The sequence below is a fragment of the Mauremys reevesii genome, linkage group 24, assembly GCF_016161935.1.
Source record: "Mauremys reevesii isolate NIE-2019 linkage group 24, ASM1616193v1, whole genome shotgun sequence".
NCBI classification, from domain to species: domain Eukaryota; kingdom Metazoa; phylum Chordata; order Testudines; family Geoemydidae; genus Mauremys; species Mauremys reevesii.
The window spans coordinates 1481432-1497302 of record NC_052646.1 but is presented as its reverse complement, the minus strand read 5'-3'; the positions used below and the strand labels follow the sequence as shown (position 1 = coordinate 1497302).

The window sequence follows — 15871 nt, the reverse complement described above, 5'->3', positions numbered from 1 at the left end:
TTCAGGTCAATTTGTGTCTGGCATTAGCCACCCTGAAGTTACAAAGTTTCCCAGTAAATAAAATGCAATTAAGGATTTACGGACTTGTTCAAGTCCAAGGGCATGTTTATCTCCTCAGCAATTACACCGTAATGCTAAAGGGAGCTTCCCCACCCCACCAGTTGTTCTTAATATCCAAGACAATTTAGATCTCAAATTAAAAAATAGACTCTGGTTACTAGTCTGTATGAATGTACCTTACCTGCACAGGAATATTTTTATGACTGTTACTCAATGTAAAAGTTAGTTTACAGCTATGCTAGTTCATAGATTCCAAGGCCAGAAGGGATCACTTTGATCATCTAGTATGACCCCAAATAATGCCTAGAGCAAATCTTTTAGCAAAACATTCAATCTTGAATTAAAAGCCATCAGTGATCGTGAATCAACCACAACCCCTGGTAAGTTGTTCCTGTGGTTAATTACCCTCTTTAAAACATACCTCTTATTTCCAGTCTGAATTTGAATAGCTTCAGCTTCCAGTCATTGGACCGTTTTAAGCCGCTCTTTACTAGACTGAAGAACCCATTATTAAATATTTGTTTCCCATGTAGATACTTAAACTAATCAAGTCAACACTTAACCCTCCCTTTATTAAGCTAAGTAGATTGAGTTCTTTGAGCATATCACTAAGGCTTGTTTTCTAATCCTTTAATCATTCTTGTGGCTCTTCTCTGAACCCTCTCCAATTTATCAGCATCTTTCCTGGATTGCGGACACCAGAACTGGACACAGAAGTAGTCATCACTGATCCCTTGAGGTTGAGGATGATCTTTTTCACGGGTCCTTTGGTGACGGAGGAGTCCGATCCTCAAGCCACAGGCTCGTTGGCAGACACTGCAGATGGTGTTGGAAGACAGGGTTGGGCTACAATTGCTGTGTGACTGTTGTCTTTCCTTTCTCTTCTGGTGTTTTTATGCGACCAGGGCAAGGCGATTTTCCTCAGAAGTAGACGTTCCCTCTCTGACAAGTGTCTTTGCCAGTTACCTCTACCTTGGGCTGCTGTCTCCCTGTGTGTGGTGTCGATGCCACATCTTGAAGTTTATGTTGAGGGTGTCTTTGAAGCATTTCTTTTGGCCCCACCAGAACTGGACACAGAATTCCAGCAGCAGTCACACCAGTGCCAAATACAGAGGTAAAATAACCACTCTGCTCCTACTCAAGATTCCCATTTATGCATCCAAGGATCACACTAGCCCTTTTCTCCACAGTGTCACTCTAGGAGCTCAGATTCAGTAGATTATCCACCATGACCCTCAAATCTTTTGAGTCACTGTTTTCCAAAAGTTTCCCATCCTGTAACTTTGGCCAACATTCTTTGTTCCTAAAGGTATGCATTCACACTGAGCCACGTTAAAACCCATGTTGTCTGCTGGTGCCCAGGTTACCAAGGCTCCAGATCACTCTATCAGTGATCTGTCCTCTGCATTATTTACCACTCCCCCACTGTGTGTATAACCTGCAACTGATCCCCACGGGACCCCTCATCACAGAGAGAGAGAGAGAGGAGTGCGCCCAGTGGTTACAGAAAAGAAAAAAAGTCCCAGAGAGAGAGTCAGTCCAGGCTGAAAGTGTAGAATGAGTCATTAGGGCCAGATCCTGTGAGGTGCCAACTGCCCTTCTCAACCTGTGGCTCTCTAGGTCAGTTCAGGGGAGGATGGGGAACAGAGGTCAGTAAAAAACATGAAATCATATGACGAGAAGAACACACACACACACACACAGGGAAGTTAGAGAGAAACTAGACAGAAAGCAAGGAGTCACAGCATTGCCCGCCAGGCCATGGTGTGAGGGGAGCCCATCCACCAACCCATCACAAGGTGGGGGCTCCAACACCCCCACCATCTGATGCTCAGCACTTTGCAGGACCAGTCCCTCAGTGATCTCTATGAGGGCCTGGACCTCCCATTGTTGCTTTAACCCAGTTTCCCACTTGAGCAGACAGAGTCCACACCTCACTGAAACATTCAGCCTTAACAAAACCACTGAAGTACATTAAGCCTAAGTTAGATGGATAGAAAATCAGAAACTGACATTTTGTTAAACAATCTTAGAGGACTATCCCAGAATCTCCTATTTCAAGATCGAGGTATTGAAATGGATACACACCCTCTCACGTGCTCTTGCTGTATGTCTTAGAGGGCTACTAAACATACAGTGTTACATTAAACTAAGCAGAATTCTAGAAAAGATGCCCCTGAATTCAAAGCAGAGATACTCCAGCAACTGTATCTGTGCATTTCAGTGCCACATTCTTCAATACTGCTGCTAGTTTGCTGAAAATTGTTGTGAAGATTGACACAATAAGCTACTGAAATACCAATTCAGAATCATATTGCACTAGTAGGTATTTAAAACTGTCAAGTCTCCAAGATTAAATTAGAATCAGGGACTTTAACAAGCAAGTAAGTTAACAAATGATTCATTGGGTGGCGGGGGGAGGAGGGGAGAGAGGAGAATGCATTAGATTTGGACTTATTCAACAACAAGGGACTATTACTAAGCAACCATTTTGAAACTCCCTGAAAGTCTGCATCTGTCTGATTTCCTTTCACTCAAGATTTCCTTTTACAAACAAAATCTGAAGATTACTATCTCTGGCTTGTTACAAATGTATTCAAGAAACTCACATGCATAGCCACACCTCACATTAAATCAGAACCGTAACAAATTTGTTTAGCAAACAGACAATATCTTTTCAAATGCAGGCATAATCATCTTCACCTGTACATATAACAACAAGCTACCCCCAATACATTAGAGTCCCAGGGTGCCTCAGTGAATATTACCAGACACTGTTGAAAAAGAGAAGACGACTTAAAGTTGAGAGTAAATCAGCTATTCTGATCTCAACACATAGTATGGAGGATACAACCCCACCACCTGAAAGCCATGCAGAGCACTTTTATTTAGCCATATAACAAAAACAAAGGGAATTTGGTTAAAACATATTGTATTGTTACTCCTTACAGAATGTCACTTAAGATTTCCCAATGGCTTAAAACCTTAATACTATAAGTAATTTGGTGTAAGAGGTGTAACTTTTTCCACAAATCCTTTTAATCCATTAGGTAACAGGACAGAAAACTGCCAGAATTTACAACAGGAAGTGTAATAGTCCAGAGATTTCACATACATTTGATTAAACAGTTTCTTAAATTTTATGGACCTGCTTTGCCTCTGGATACATGTACACAACATCCATTGACTTTAAAAGGGAAAGCAAAAGACAAGATTTTCAAATAATAAGAACACAAATAATGTCAGTTTTAAATGGCAAAGTGAAAGAAAACCTGAACCCTCCAAAACATTATGATCACCATAACACGCGTCTTACCATACTCACACATCCCCTCCCACAACCTCACTGGCAAATAGTTTCAGTCTCTGAAAGGGTGAGTTAAATCAAAGTGAATTTTATTGTACTCAAACAGTAAATCTACTGCAGAAAGAAAAAAATGAAGACCCACTGCAGTGAAACAAGTTTTATAATTTATTAAAGTTAATTATCTTTTTTCTCAAACAGTATTAGGCAGTGAGGGGAAGGAAAAAGAGAAGAAAGCTGTTCAACCAAGTGCTAGTCAGCAGTAAAAATCTTGTCTCCTGAAGAATTTGAAGTTATCCATCTCACTTAATGTCCCCCACGCTCCTTGAATGTGGCATTCAGTACCACCAGCCTAGTGCATTGTACAATCTCAGGATGACTCCTCACACAGCAAATGCCCATGCAAAGATGTTAATGAGAAAAACTTACGTTAAATTGTTTTTTGGGGGAAAGTTTAGATTTTAGGCAAGAACTGTTTTTAACCATGGCAAGAACATGCCCCCTTGCCTCACAGCAGTGCCAAGGTTACTGAAGTTGAGTTCTCTATTCAAGTTATTTCCTTGTGGGAAAAGATTGACAAAAGGAATTCTGGAGTGGACAAAGGAGAGAAGGGGGTCACAAGGCAGCACAAATCAAGCAGATTATTTTACCAACACAGATTCAAGGAGTGCTTATGTTTTTACTCCTTTTCTTTGGAGTCTTAGTTTAATCATCCATTTCTTAGGACTCATCTGTTGGGAAAAGGACAGATGCTCCTATCTGCTCCCACCCTAAAATAAAGAATTACAAAAAGCTTCCGTGTCACCCCAGACTTGGGCCAACTGGGATTCAGACACATTTGGGTTTGTCTCCACAGGCTAGCATATCCATTCGAGAACAGACTTCACAGCTCAAACTTTCTTCCACCTACCAGTCCAAAGGAATTGCAAGAATAAAGCTGAAATTAGAAGGTCTGCTTGTTGATTAATCCTGTTCTCTCTCTTTGGAAGGTCACATATATCCTTCCCCTCTTCATCCACTTCAGTGCTCCAAAAGGCTAATAGGTGGACAGAGTAAGCCATCACCTGAGAGAGACAGCATGGAGAGAGAGGGCTTTTCTATTCCCTTCCTACTGTCAACCTGCAGTCCCTCCTCTTTGGAAATAAAGATATTGCAATAAATTTCAGTGACATTTATCTATATGTTGCTATAGGATCACTTATGACACTGCAACAGTGAGATCGTCTCATGAAACCTGAGGCCTCAGACCCCTGCATCGACATGGAGACCCAGTGAGTTCAACTGAATTCCACATGAGCACAGGCCTACATGGATCAGAATGTGGTATCAGGGCCTAAAACGTGCATTCTTTGGATTAAAGATGAGGACATCATCCATTCTAAAGTTTAAAATAGTTTCAGATATTACACCTACCCCAAAGTCTTCAGGCCAATTGTGAGCTTTTCACAGTTAATAGGAACAAGTGTCCCTCTCCTCTGTTGTGGCTGTGCCTAAGACCTACACAAGCAACAGGAAACTGACCAACTGCCTGCACCAGGGGAAAACACTGAAGCCAACCATATACAAACTCAAAAAAAAAAAAAAAAAAAAAAAAAGAATTCCAGGCCTCTCTCCAATCTCTTTTAGATGCAGTAATTTTGGCTCCTCCTTTTAACAAGTGTAGAGAGACTTTTCAGACCGATGTAGAATTTTTAGACTGGCTCTGTCTCCTAAAAACCTCAGGAGTTATTTCATAATATTGGCTTTTATTTCTGGCTTTGAGACACCTCAATATCTGAATAAAAACACTACAGCCTAACTTGGACGAAGTGCACTATTTCATGCTTTATCTGCACATACTGAAAAATGTAGGCGTTTTAGTCTAATTATTAAATATTTAATATGGCATGACAGAGATGAGAAGGCGAATGAGGAATAATGGGTAGTTCTCATTTGCCCGAATAGCAGACGAGACTCTGGTTGTGCACGTTCTGCCAGAAGGAATGAGGCCTTTCCATTCTCTTGATAAGGCCTAAGGACACTGAGGTCTGGTGCCATGATATGATGGCCACAGGCATTTCTCATTCACTCACAACAGATAGGGTGCCACAGATGAGACCTGATCAAGCACCCAGATGGCGCCGTCTCCAGTGTCTAGGTCTCTGCAGCATGGCTCTGCTGAAGCACCCTCACCAGGTTTAAAAGCATTCAGGGTGGGCTTTGCCATTCTGTGCTGGCCTGTATTTTACTCTATATTTTGGAATTACCGTATTTTCCGCACCATAAGGTGCACCGGATTATAAGGCGCAGTCTCAATTACGGAGTCTATTTCTGTACTTAACCCATACATAAGGCACACCGTATTATAAGGCGCATGCTAAAACATACGGTCTACAAAAAAAGGTAACGGTGTTCATAGTAAAAAAACTTTATTCTACTATTTAACAATACACTCACATTATTTTTTAATCACTCTTCTCCCACAAATCCATCAAAGTCCTCATCTTCTGTGTCTGAATTGAACAGCTGGGCAATTTCGCCATCAAACATGCCGGGTTCTCTCTCATCATTGTCGGAGTCAGTCTCGTTGCCAGGTGGCTGTTCAGCAATGATGCCAGCTTTTGCGAAAGCTCGGACAACAGTTAAAGCAGATACCTTAGCCCAGGCATCCACAATCCATTCACATATGGTGGCGTAACTCGCCCGGCGCTGCCTCCCACTGTTAGTAAAGGTGTGTTCGCCGTCTGTCATCCATCGCTCCCACGCCGTTCGCAACTTCACTTTGAACGCCCTGTTTACACCAATGTCCAGCGGTTGGAGTTCTTTTGTTAATCCTCCCGGAATGATGGCAAGCTCCAAATTCATTTGCTTCACTTGGTTTTTCACAGTAGTGGTAAGATGGGAACGCATGGAATCGCAGATCAACAGGGACGGTGATGCGTGGAAAAAACCATCCGGTCTCTTTACATACACCTCTCTCAGCCACTCTCTCATTTTCTCCTCGTCCATCCAGCCCTTTTGATTGGCCTTAACGATGATTCCAGCTGGAAACTTTTCTTTTGGCAGCGTCTTCCTCTTAAAAATGACCATAGGTGGTAGTTTCTGTCCATTACCGTGGCAACCAAGAACAACAGTGAAAGCCGACTTCTCATGCCCCGTGGTGCGTATCGATACCGTGCTGGTCCCCTTTTTCTCCACAGTATGGTTCACGGGGATGTCAAAAGCGAGGGGGACCTCGTCCATGTTGGTGATGTGGTTGGGCTGGATCTTTTTGTCGGTAATCTTGTTACTGCAGTAGGTGCGGAAGATGGCCAGCTTTTCTTTGTAATCCGCCGGCAGTTGCTGCGCCACGGTAGTTCTTGCGCGGATGGAGAGATGACGCCTTTTCATAAAACGAAAGCACCAAGACGGACCTCCTTGAAAGTGTTCGATCTTCATGTCTTGTGCTATCGTTGTTGCCTTCAGTCGAATGGTGACTGTAGAGACGCTTCTCCCGGCTGTTCTTTGTTCAATAATCCATTGTTCAAGTTGGTCTTCTAACTGTGGCCACCTCGATTTGTTCCCGCGGAAACTCTGTTTCGTCTTCTTAACTTGGCGCAGTTCATTTTCTTGCTTCCTCCACTTCCGAACCATAGATTCATTGATGTTGAATTCTTTCGCAGCTGCTCTATTCCCATTTACAACCGCGTAACTGATAGCCTGTAGTTTGAATTGTGCCTCGTAAGCATGTCTCTTCACTGGTGCCATTTTCGGGGGTCCTTAGACAAACAAATGTCTAAGGAGGAGTGGAGAAGGTAAACGTACGTACTGTACGCACTGTACGTATTACGTAATGTTCTCTGATTGGTTTATCGCTGCCAGCGTACGTAGTTTACGTATTACGTCCCTGTGTCAGCGAAAAATGGTCCGACAGTCAATCAAGCAAAGCGCTTACCAAAGATTTTGGAACTCAGTGCACACATAAGGCGCACCGGATTATAAGACGCACGGCCAATTTTTGAGAAAATGTAAGGCTCTTAGGTGCGCCTTATAGTGCGGAAAATACGGTATATCATTCCACTCAGGTTTGTTATGCAATCTCAACGTGCCCATTTGAGAGTTAACTGTGTTCACACAATTCATTTAGTGATACTTAATATAGGCTAGAATTTGTATCAGAGGGGTACCCGTGTTAGACTGGATGTGTAAAAGCAGCACAGAACTCTACCGCTTTTAGTCTATATTAGTTACCGCAAGTACCCTTGGTACCATAGTGATAGGGCCCTTTAACTGCACAGAGTTCAAAAGTCTAAACCCAGAAGAAATAAGTTTGGGGACAGAGAATGGAACAAACTGCCTCTCTCCTCAGCAGCAGAAAGGGAGTGCAGGCATGCACACCACATAAAACAGAGTATTGGTTTATCACCATTTAATACATTTTAAAAATTCCCCCAGTACCCTTCATATTATTTCTACACAGTCTCCTTTCTATCACCGCTGAACGACCCATTACATTCTTTCAGCATGCATGCATTACAGAGGTGGTTTGCTTGAAACCCTGAACATTTGTTCCTAAAGATGTTCTGAACAGGACATGTCCACAATGGCTCTCAGCTGTTTTAACACAGCTACTGCCCCAGTTACTGACATGTAGCTCTGACAATAAGCATGCTGCTCAGAGAAATTACACACCAGCAGCATCTTATGCCACCTAAGTACAGTACAATACATTTGCATATTGAACAGAATGATGTTTGCCTTTTTTAAAAAAGTAATGAAACATTTTCACAGGAAAGGAACTGCCAGGATGATACCAATTGCTGTGATGAAAACTGACAAAAGCAAGGAAATGTATAGTTAAGAGTGAAATCTACCACATCTCCCCCAATACCTCTGCACACAATGGGGCATCTTCCACTCTTTCCTTAGAGCTCCCCATGGTGCTGAGTACTGGTGGAGATACAGTTCATTTAATCCCTAACTGAGAATTCCTTTGGCTTTCATTTTCTGTTGCAGCCTTGATGTTCTTTTAATGTATTTCCCCCCCTTGTGACTCTTTCAGTCATCCTGCAAGATACTTCAACTTTGAGGAACGAGACAGGTCCCACGGACACTGTAAATGAGGACTATTGTTAGAACTGGACTGGGATTTCTCTCAAGTCATTTAATAAGGTTTACCCCCAAAACTGGGCCAACTCCCACAAATGAGGTAAGTAGAGAGGATCCAACATTATACACAAACTACTAAACCATTTAGCCACCAGCTAACTGAACATACCAGCTAACCCTCCATTTTAAATGCTTTATTTTTCATTGAAGTAAAATAGATGTGGCTGCCCAGAAATTCTAGATCCAGCCTTACGACTGATAGACAATGGTCATAATGACTCTCAACTTGCTACGGCTAGTGTGGAAAAAGGCCCCTAAGGTTCTTTAGATTCCTCTGCAATTCTAAATAATTCATTCTAATTTTAGATAGAAGCTTTGTAAAGTATTCTTTTAGCACCATCATTTATATGGGCTTGAATTTCCGAATGCTGATTTTTAGAGATTTCAGCCATGTTCTGGATACTGCTTTGTGAATAGCCAGTTTAATGCGCCCTTGTTTTAAGCTGACTTCATTTTAAGGTTTGCACTGTTGTAGCCAGATTGGTCCCAGGATATGAGAGAGAAAAGGTGAGTGAGGTAGCATTTTTTATTGAACCAACTTCTGTTGGTGGAGAAGACAAGCTTTCATACTTCACAGAGCTCCTCAGCCCCTAAGGTCTGGAAGCCATGGCACTATATGAACAGTCATTGGAGGGCTGGATGCAGTAGAAACGAGAGCCCTTCTGAAGATAGCAGGTGTAAAGGAAAATTAAGTGGAAATGAAAGCCAGGGTACAGGATTGACTGCCATCAAATGCAGAAGACAAACAGATGACAGGATGCCCAAGAAAATAATGCAAACTCAACCCAGGTCAGTCAGACCTAGAGGCCGACCACCAACTAGATGTCGGGAAACTGTACACGGGGACACGACCAGGCTGGGCTTAGCGGAGGACAAACCATGGACAGGACAGAATGGCACTGCTATATTGCTCCCCAGGTCTGTAAAGATGCTTTGGGATGAGAAGTAGTAGGAGGCACAGGCCCAAGAGTGCCTTCAAAGAGTTATTTACTACATAAGGAAGACACTAAGACTGCAGCAAAGTTTCTTACTGAACCTTCCAGCATCACAACATCCACTCCCAGTCTTTATTCAGGCCTAATTTAATGGTGTCCATTTTGCAAATTAATTCCAATTCAGCAGTTTCTCATTGGAGTCTGTTTTTGAAGTTTTTTGGTTGGGTCATTACACAAAGTAAAACTATTTCCCCATGTTTATCCCCCCCGCCCACTGTTCCTCACAACTTCTTGTCAACTGCTGCAAATGGACTATTTTCATTACCACTACAAAAAGTTTCTCTCTCTCCTGCTGGTAATAGCTCACCTTAACTGATCACTCTCGTTAGAGTGTGTATGCTAACACCCATTGTTTCATGGTGTGGGTGTGTGTATATATCTTCCTATTGTATTTTCCACTGCATGCATCTGATGAAGTGGGCTGTAGCCCACAAAAGCTTATGCTCCAATAAATGTGTTAGTCTCTAAGGTGCCATGAGCACTCCTGTTCTTTGTAAGGTTACAACTGTAAGCAGCCCTCCCTCCTCCCCTCAATAACCTCATATGTATCCACACCACACTAAAGATCCCAACCTTACAAAAAAACACACAACTTTACTAATGTAAGTAGTCTCATTAAAGTTAATACTTATGTGAGTAAAGTGATACACAGGACTGGAGTCTAGACATACACAACATGACAATGTTGATACAACCTGTATCCCCTGCCTCATTAACAGAGAAAAGTACTGTATTTGTCAAAGTCAAATCCACTGTACTTATAACACAGTAGTGTTTGAAGTCCACATTTCCAAGAAGAGTGTTAAAACGCATTTCCCAGCTCATGCATCCATCACACAAGTAACACCTTTGGGTATGTTCTATTAAGTTTGGAATGCAGGGGGTGGGGGGGACACACTAGTATTTCCCTGGCTTATTTTTAAATAACTAGAAAGCACCAGAATTACCACGAGGTACACAGCTCTGTTTTAGGTTAGCTAAACATTATGTTCATTAATCTCCACAGCATAAGAAAAAGAAACATTCCAATTCCACGTCCCTAAAGATTTTCTACCTTCTGTGCAAGAGATGGAATGGAGGCTGGAAGATTTGCTGTCTCAGTGGGCCACCAGCATCTCTCCGGAAATGAAGTTTTTGTTGCTCCTGGCCCAGACTCACTGAGAGTTGAAACCTTACTCTCCTGCTTCCACTGTGTCAAAAGTAAGAAGGTGGGGCAGGAGTTCAATTACACCAGACACTCAGGGAGAGAAAGAAGAGAGAAGTCCAGGCCAGCAGCAGAAAAACAGTTTTCCTGTAGAGACACCACTGCTCCGGAAATAGTGTTCACTGTAGAAATATGGCAGTCCACCCCAATAGCACTAGAGCACGCTGCACAAGTCTGGATGAACTGAGAACACCACTACTGTATGCTGTCTGATTCCACAGCAATACCGTGGCAAGCTCCAAATGCAAGACTCAGATTCTTACATTAGACTGATTTAGGAACTGAAATATTTCAGACTCTGCACATTGTACAAGGGCTTTAAGATGCCATTTTCAAAATAATGATGTTCCTTAAGGGAAAATATATACATTTTTAAAACACTACTCAGAACAGCTTTAAATGGCATCTTACAACTCCTAAAGTAGAACAGTACTTTTTGAACAGATGTCTTTTTTTATTAATATATGAAAGAGTCCATCCTCTGCCAGGCTGTTGGAAGCATGAACTTTTAAAAAACAAAAAAGACATTCTGACAGTGTAAAAAGACATTTAAACATTTCTCTTCATCCAGTGGCAGTGATCCCCATGGCTTAGGCTGGCCAAGGTTCATCTACCTTCGGTCAGGATGCAACACAACAGGGTTCTTCCCACCAGCCTGGGAGCAGAGGGGCTACTTGCTAGACAAAGATTTGCATTTTTCCCAAACTGGGCTTCTAAAAAGAAACACGTTCAAAGTCTTAACCTAGTCTGCCACGCTGGAAATGTCCACCTCACCCAACAAACAAATGAGAGGAAATCCAAAAGGAACAGTAAACAATTAGAAGGGTAGGGTTTATTTTAAAAAACCTCAGTTTTTTAAACTACAAAGCAGATTAAAGAGACTGCATCCAGCAAATACACTTCCTTAACCCTGAGCATTTTCTAAATAGCTCATCTCAAGCACCATGTCTCCTCTCCAGCAGAAAACATTGGCTTAGATACAAAAAGGCAGACAAGACACTTCCAAGAGCACCTACATTTAATTCATTCTGTTAATCATGTATCCTCCTGCCGCTCCTAACAGTGTTTAAGTGGAGACATGAAGAGCCACAGCTCTTTTGTTTGAGTAGCCTAGAGCCTAACAAAAAAACAGTTGTTCCAAGTCAAATATCAGAATTCAGATACCATTTAGACAGCTAAACAGGAAGTCAGACCATACTAGGTAAAGGCAAACCACAGTACCACAAAGATGGATGCTCCCTGTCAGCTGCATGTCACATTCAGTTTCACACAACCATGTGATCAGGAAAGCAGAGAGGCAGAGGTTCCACCTGGTTTTGAAGGCTAGTCAGAAACCAGGTCATCAGTCCAAAGAGATCTTCTGAGCACCTAGGGCCTCCATTTTCTGCTACCTCTCAGCCAGCCAGGAGACCAAGGAATGCAATCAACCCCAAAAATGCGTCTAAATCAAAGCTCATACACACAAAGGTTTCCTTTACACAGCTGTCCAGGACAGGATCTCAACTGTGCTAGGTGAACCACATTTACACACATTGTCGCTACAGTTTTGACCCAAGGGTGGATAAGGCCCAAGCACCTTTGCTCCTATGGTACGAGCAGCATCCACCACCTGGCTAAAAGAAGCTCAAGTAGTCTATCAATCAACATCAAAACCTACAGGAAGATGCTTGATGACAGAGGACACTGTCCATTTAAAACAAAACATGCTATTCACATGTGCAGAACACAGAAGGCAGAACTGTCTTGGATAAATAGGGTTTCCAGGGGAGGGGAGCCTTCCCAGTGCACCTAGACTGATAAAGAGCTTGGTCAGCCCTTTACTCCATGCACACTTAGAGGATAGAATAGACTCATTTGCCTGCAATCAGCCATGTATGATCCTTACAAATCACTGTCCTCTCTAAATGCCTGTTTGTTGCAGCCACCCTCCAGAACTGCTGCAAAATAAGAGTCAACCTCCCACATCTTCAACAAGGGCACAGTCCCCCACCCACACGCACTCCCCACTCCACCCCCAGCCTGTCAGTATCCAAGCGAGGCTCTAAAAATGCCCTTTTGGGGGTATGCTAAGCAAGTAGAATGAAAAACTGCAGATCGCTAAGCCAGCATTTGTATGATGCCTCTTCCTCCCCTGTTTTCTTCTACATTCCCCCTCCTCACAACCTCTACTGCTCAAACTCTCAAAACAAAACTTGAAGTTTTAGACTGGGTGCACAGAAAGGGCGACAGTGTAATTTACACTGCTTGCAAATAAAATGTCCCCTCCTAGGGAATCAGGTGGGGAGCTGTACCATTACCACACAATTTCCAAAGCCCAGGATGGGAATTTCCTGGGAAGGGGGAAGTCTTCCAGGGCTTTCTAAAATCTAGGCTGAGAAGGCCTCTGAAGCCAAGAGCTCAGTGCACCCTCCCTGTTGTGAGGCTGCCCCCGCCCCAAACAGGAAACGGGCATGGCCATTACTGCTCATACCACCCCCAGGGGAGGCAGTAATGCCTGGGCAGGGGAGGAGAAGAGGCAGTGGCTGGGCTCTGTTCCGGGCGCCACAGGAAAGCGTGTGTGGAGGTGTTCTTGGCAAATTATGTCCTCCCTTCCCACCTTCAATGTGGGGAAACAGCACGAGGAGGGAGAGGATGAGGAGTGTGGGGCAGAGGGTCGATTTCAAGAGACACACCAGACAGACAGGAGAGCGCAGAGGAAACGCACCGGGAGGGAGAGAAAAATGAGGCTTGTTCCTTAAGACCCACTGTCGGGGGCAGCAGGAGAATGACCCCCCGCCCCAGGAAGGGGGAGAACAGGCAGGGCCCCCCCCCCGCGCGCACAGGGACAACTCGCCGTCCGGGGGGGGGGGGGCGGCTCACACACCCGCACCCCCCTGGGGAGGCTCCACGGCCACCGCCCCGCCCCTGCTGTGGGGGGGGAGCCCGCCCCTGCCTGCCCGGGGCGCGGGGTGCTCCGCCCCCAGGGAGCAGCCAGCCCCCTCCCCGCCCGAGCCCCTCCCCGCCTTCCCTTCAGAATCCAGCGTCGGCCCCTCCCCAGGGGCGGCCCGGCCCGGCCCGGCCTAACCGCCCCCGGCCAGTCCCGCCGCCCCGAGCCGCCGCCGCTCCCCCGGGCTGGGCTGGGCCGAGCCGCCCCCCGGCCCCGGCCCCGGCCCCGGCCCCGGCCCCGGCCCCGCTCACCTCGGCCGGCGGCAGCAGCAGCGGCGGCCCCGCTCGCTCCCCTCAGGCCGGGCCAGGCGGGCGGAGCAGACGCTGCGCCGCAGACACCAGCGGCAGCCGGCACCACCACAAACAATGATGCTGATTGGGCCGCGGCCCCGCCGCACCGGCTCCGCCTCCCGACATGAGCAACGACGCCCATTGGTCGAGAAGACAGACCGACGGAAGCACAGACCAATCGAAGCGGAGGCTACACCTCGACGCCCGCCCTGTAGCTCCCACTGGCTGTTGGCACCGTTGATTGGCGTAGGCCGCGACCACTGGGAGGCGGCAAAGGCGCCCCGTGGGGCGCCTTTAATGGGTCCCTTAGCCTGGACATCCGGGTACCTTGTGGCCCTTATATGTCGGCGGGCAAAAAGCAAACTTGGCCCTACTCGGGAGTTTTGGGCCACGGCGGCCACCGTACCTCGGGTTACCCCTAATTATCCTCCTTCCCTTTAATCCCTCTCCCCCACTGTACCTGGGGGGACACACAGGGGTGGCACCCAGCTGAGGCCCCATCACCAGAGCGGGTGCTGAGCACCCAGGCCCACGTGGCCAGGCCAGGCGGGGGGGGGGCAGAGTCTGGCAGGGCCCCGGGGGGGCACCCCTGTGTAGGTCAGGCTGGTGCGGGTGATGGGGGAGGGGCGCGGGGTCAGGCTGTGCAGGGTGTTGGGGGAGGGATGTAGGTCAGGCTGGTGCGGGTGAAAGGGGAGGGGTGTGGGGGAGGGCTGCCCAGGGGAGGGATGTAGGTCAGGATGGCACGGGTGATGGGGGAGGGATGTAGGTCAGGCTGGTGCGGGTGAAAGGGGAGGGGTGCGGGGTCGGGCTGTGCAGGGTGATGGGGAGGGGGGCGGGGTCAGGATGGCACGGGTGATGGGGGAGGGGTGCGGGGGAGGGCTGCCCAGGGGAGGGATGTAGGTCAGGCTGGTGTGGGTGAAAGGGGAGGGGCGCGGGGTCAGGATGACAGGTGACGAGGTGCCAGGGTCAGGGTGGTGCAGAGGATGAGGGAGTGGTGCTGAGTTCCAGTGGCCCCAGTGCTGGTGGGGCACCACACCTGATGACTCTCGGGGCTGCCCCTCACACAGCTCTGGGAGCCAAGGGGAGAAGTGGGAGGGTGTAGAGGGAGACGGGGGTACGTAGCTGTCACGGAGTGTGGGGGAGTCAGGGCCCTGCACCCCCCACTTCCTGCCATTCACCGGGACTCTCAGCCAGCCAGTAACACAGCAGGTTTATTAGCCGACAGGAACCTGGTCCCAAGCAGGGCTCGTAGGTACAACCAGGACCCCTTAGCCAGGTCCCTCTGGGGCAAGGAGCTTAGACCCCAGACTTGGGGTTCCTGCCTCTTCCCAGCCAGCCCCAAACTGAAACCAAAAACCCCTCCAGCAGGCTCTCCCCCTCCCTTCGTCCAGTCTCCCAGGCAAAGGTGTCGACTCACCCCACCCCCCTTCCTGGCTCAGGTACCATCCCTCACCTAAAGTCACCCCCTGCTCTCCCCTCCCCATGCAGACCGCCCAGGTCAATCCACCCTGCTCCCTACTGCATCACATCTCGCCCCCCTTTGAGACTGAACTGAGCGGGGTCACTCTGCCCAGTGACCTGGGGAAGTTCGGGGCCCCCTCTCCGGGACAGCGCGTCCGCTATCAGGTTGGCACTTCCCTTCACATGGACCACGTCCATGTCATAGTCCTGCAGGAGCAGGCTCCACCTCAGGAGCTTGGCGTTGGCTCCTTTCATCTTGTGCAGCCAGGTCAGGGGAGAGTGGTCGGTGTACACGGTGAAGTGGCGCCCAAAGAGATATGGCTCCAGTTTCTTCAGGGCCCACCCCATGGCCAGGCATTCCTTCTCGATGGCCACGTAGCTCTGCTCCCGGGGTAGCAACTTCTTGCTCAGGTACACGATGGGGTGTCTCTCCCCCTTTTCATCCTCTTGCATTAACACCGCCCCCAGCCCTGTGTCTGAGGCATCGGTGAACACCATCAAGGG

At 46.9% G+C, this 15871-nt stretch overlaps 1 protein-coding gene across 3 annotated transcripts in view; it reads right to left on the bottom strand.

Moving 5' to 3' along the window:
• The window catches only part of GATAD2B (GATA zinc finger domain containing 2B), a 74632-nt gene extending 60642 nt beyond the window's left edge, over positions 1-13990 (bottom strand). For 2 of the 3 annotated variants that reach the window (XR_005591120.1, XM_039513560.1), the window contains exon 1: positions 13868-13963. The gene's annotated coding sequence lies outside the window, so the exon portion shown is untranslated. Of the gene's footprint in view, positions 1-13867 lie in introns of all 3 variants that reach the window. The other variant, XM_039513562.1, reaches the window with a different exon arrangement.
• Between the last annotated feature and the right edge of the window lie 1881 nt (positions 13991-15871).